Source organism: Vitis riparia, chromosome 16, assembly GCF_004353265.1.
Source record: "Vitis riparia cultivar Riparia Gloire de Montpellier isolate 1030 chromosome 16, EGFV_Vit.rip_1.0, whole genome shotgun sequence".
NCBI lineage: Eukaryota > Viridiplantae > Streptophyta > Magnoliopsida > Vitales > Vitaceae > Vitis > Vitis riparia.
The window spans coordinates 14,475,846-14,479,562 of NC_048446.1; the positions used below are offsets into that span (position 1 = coordinate 14,475,846).

General features: G+C 33.8%; 1 long non-coding RNA gene across 2 annotated transcripts; it reads left to right on the top strand.

Annotated features, from left to right (window-relative positions):
- The first annotated feature begins 277 nt into the window (after positions 1–277).
- LOC117933857 lies at positions 278–3,270 on the top strand. Of its 2 annotated transcripts, XR_004654384.1 has the most exons (4): positions 278–994; positions 1,068–1,198; positions 2,233–2,596; positions 2,894–3,270. It is a non-coding gene; the product is annotated as an uncharacterized LOC117933857 (long non-coding RNA). The 2 variants fall into 2 exon arrangements; XR_004654383.1 differs by having other exon boundaries at positions 278–1,198.
- Positions 3,271–3,717: the final 447 nt, after the last annotated feature.

The following is a 3,717-nucleotide window of genomic DNA, read 5'->3' on the forward strand; positions in this document are numbered from 1 at the left end:
TATGGTACTAATTGACTCAATTTTGATAACTAAATTGTTTTAAAAATTACTAAACTTGTTAACTAATTTTAATCGATTGTAAATTATTTTAAAAATTACTAAATTTGGTAATTAATCTAATTATTAGCTCTTTCCTTGATTTGGAATCCAGTATATCTAGTGAAAAATTCAGAAAAGTTACGCAAATTCATTAATAGAGTTACAATAAGTGTTCAATGACCAGAATAATACATGTCTCAGTATGGAGTAGTACAGGCATGAACAAAAGAATAGTATAGATTTATTTCAACTGAATTAGGGAAGAACAACATGACAAATAAGGGATGTTTATACTTTATAATCTGTTGGAGGAGGGCTTTGTGCCAAATGCCAGTTTTATACCCTTCTGATATATCACTTCTTAAAGGAGGGGAAGAGCTTGAATTTGCTTATAGATTTGTTGATTTGATGGAAAGAAAACAGATTGAATGTGATATGATCATGTATATTGCATTGGTCACCCCTGAGAGGAAGCTGGTGTTCTGTGAATTGTGGGTCTGAAAGGGCAAGACCCCAGGGAAAGCAATAATTCATTGTAATTCTCACAAACTACTTCATGGGTCATAATGGTCACATTTAATGCATAATGGGTGTTTTTCTCAAGTCTGGTTTCTTGTGAAAACAACTGAAATGTCTTTAGAGCATTCTTGCCTTCAAAGTATTTGAAGAAATGTTTGCCAATGATTTTGTACTTAAGTGCTTTGCTTATATAGCTGTAATTGCTTACTTTGCATCTTAAGTGGAGAGGATCGGATGTATGAAGCTCATATACTAATTGATGTGGTGCTTAGGATATGAGAATATCTAGATGAAATGGCAAAGACTGTTGTGGTGGAAGCATGGGCTGGGAAAAAATTTCAGGATTGAGAAAAATATCATTGTTGGGTAGTTCTATAACATTATCATATATGGTGCAATACATCTGGAGCTTGGCAGTAAGGGACTTTTCTTATGGGTAACTCCATATTCCTTGAATGACATAGTCTGTTTTTCCTGTTGTGCTTCTGTATTAATATTGTTGTTTCTAGATGCAGCCATGATTATTGGGTGTTGAATATTAGCCACGTGGACTATTTATATCAGTAAATTTCCCAGGGAAGATTGAAGTTTAGACACTCTTTTCTGGTTGATGACCAAGGGGTTCTTCAGTGTGCAGCAGGTAACCATCAGGTAGTTTTTGACCTTAATGTGAAAGGATCTTTTGTTTGCTTATAAACTGATGGGAAACGGTACTTGAACTCCTATTTTGGTATTTTCGTATTAGAAGCATAAGGTGCAAAGGATGTAATTGATATTGGACACAGAATAGGAACTCAGTACTATTAGATGCATGTTCATGCAACCATCTGTTACTTTTGAGTGTATCACATGGATGCATGGAACATAAGTAGAAAGGAGAACAAAAGACCTCAATTATGCAGTTCTGTTTGTTTTCTTTGTTCTAGATTTAGAAATATATAGGAATTTTTGGAAGATACCTGAAAATTATTATTGACACATCAGAGAAGTGCTTGGAAGGATCTAACTCTTCAAAGGTTTTCACAACTTCAAGGTAGTGTAAGGAGAAAATTATGAATAACCCAAAAGAAAAAATGGACCTAAGGGAAAAAGTGATGCATTCAGTATGGAAGATATCTTGTGAACTTTTGACTCCATTTTTATTTTCATCTCTGGAATCATTATGTTACCTGAATAAGTTGAAAATTATATTGTTATTTGTGAAGAATTTTAAAATCAATTAATTGCATTGTAAAGATTGAATCTCCATTTTCAATGCTTTTGGAAACTTTAATGTCGATAGATGATGGAACTTGAGTTTGCGCATTTCTTGGGTATGTCACCAGCATAATTTACACAGTACCCATGACCAAGCGGGGTTGTTAGAGAAAACTAATGGAATGAATAGGAGCTAAAATATTGTTACTCTTATTCGGATTAGTTGGGAAACATTTGTGATGTTCATCAGTTGAATTCTGGTATGTACAAAAGAATTCTTCCATTAAACTGAGACTGTACATTTCATAGACTTCAGTCTTATGTAAATTTTATTAATATTTTGTTATCGAATTTTAGTTCATGTGCCTGAGCATATGAAGCTTAACCCTCAATCAGGAGTCTTGTAGTCATTCACCGCTATCATAAGCTTATTTGTTGTTACTTTTATAAGTTCTAACTCATGTTAGTTAATTACAGTCTTGTTCAAATAATGAGAGGATCATAAAGAGAAGTGAAAGCAAAAAAGCGCCTTTTTCCCCCTTGTATTCTGAGGATAAACATTCACAAATAGATGGATCGATACACGCAAATGGGAGATGCTGTCAAGAATGAAACAAGAAGATGATGATAGTTGCAATGTGGTGTATAGAGTTGAAGACCGAGGACCGTCCTTCAATATCAAAGGCTTCAAGATGATCAAAGGGGATGTTAAATGCTTGAAAATCCTAACCAGGCCTTCTTTATGTTCTCTGGAAACATCATTGAAGATCATAAGAAGAATTCCGATGGGGATAATGATTTCATCACATGATGCCATGGACACAATAATCTTAGAAAGAAGGTAATGTTACTCTATATCTATGTTCATGCTCTGTAATAGTATATTTGTATGTATATTTGTATGTATATATGTATGTATATATATATAATGCACATACATCAGTCTAATGTACTGTCTTGATGCACTTGCTTGACATCCTAGAAATAAGAATCTATAGATATAACAATAAAGCATTAATCCAGGTGTTTGAGTTACCTTCTCCTTTGCTCTTGAAAATTTGGAATAAATCTTTCCATTTCCCTTCAGACTAGTTCCATTTCTTTGCAGATTCTAGAGATATAATTATTTGGTTTGCAGGGAATTGAGTAGTCTAGTTTGTTATGTCTCTATTGCTAGCAAGGCTGGCTGTTCCAATATTAATGATGCCCCTAAATAACAGCCTCAATGCACAGAGTGATCCAAACACTTTGAGGGTGAATGAAAACAGAGATTCAAAAGCCACATTTGGGTTGAGGGTAACAGAGAAAGTTAAAGGCTGCATTCTAATCTCAAGAGAGGGATGGCTGCATTTTAATCTTGAGAGAGGGATCAGAGGAAAGCAGATGCAACATTTTGGCACAAAGAGGAAAAGTTTTGTAATCCTGAGAGAAGGAATGGAGAAACATAAATGTTGTGTTTTTCGTGAGAACTTTCTCAGTTTTGGTTTTATCATTTTGCATCCTTGATATTGTTGTTTTCTCTGTTCACATTTCTGTTTATTAGTATGACATCTTTCAGCTTGTGTTAGTTTTGTTGTTTCTAGTAAGGTTAATTTTTTCTCCTGTCCCTGGAAAAAGAAAAAACCTACTTTGATTTTTCTTTTTCTTTTTCAGATTTTTATTATCAGTTACATTGTTTTGTTTCCATTTGTGCCCAGTCAAAATGACAGTATGCTAGGTTCCCCATTTTTTTTTTTAAATCTTCTTAGGTCTCTTTGTTTCTTGTGTTGATACCATTTTTTTGCATATCTTTTCTTCTGTTCCAATTAACATAGCAATCGTTTTATATTTCTTTATTTCTTCCCCTCAGTGGAAAAAAATATCTTCATTTCTGCCCTTGCTTCATGGCTTCAAAGATTCTTCTCCATTCACCACTACCACAACCTTTGATTTCCACATTTTTCATTCTCTGCTGATTAGAAA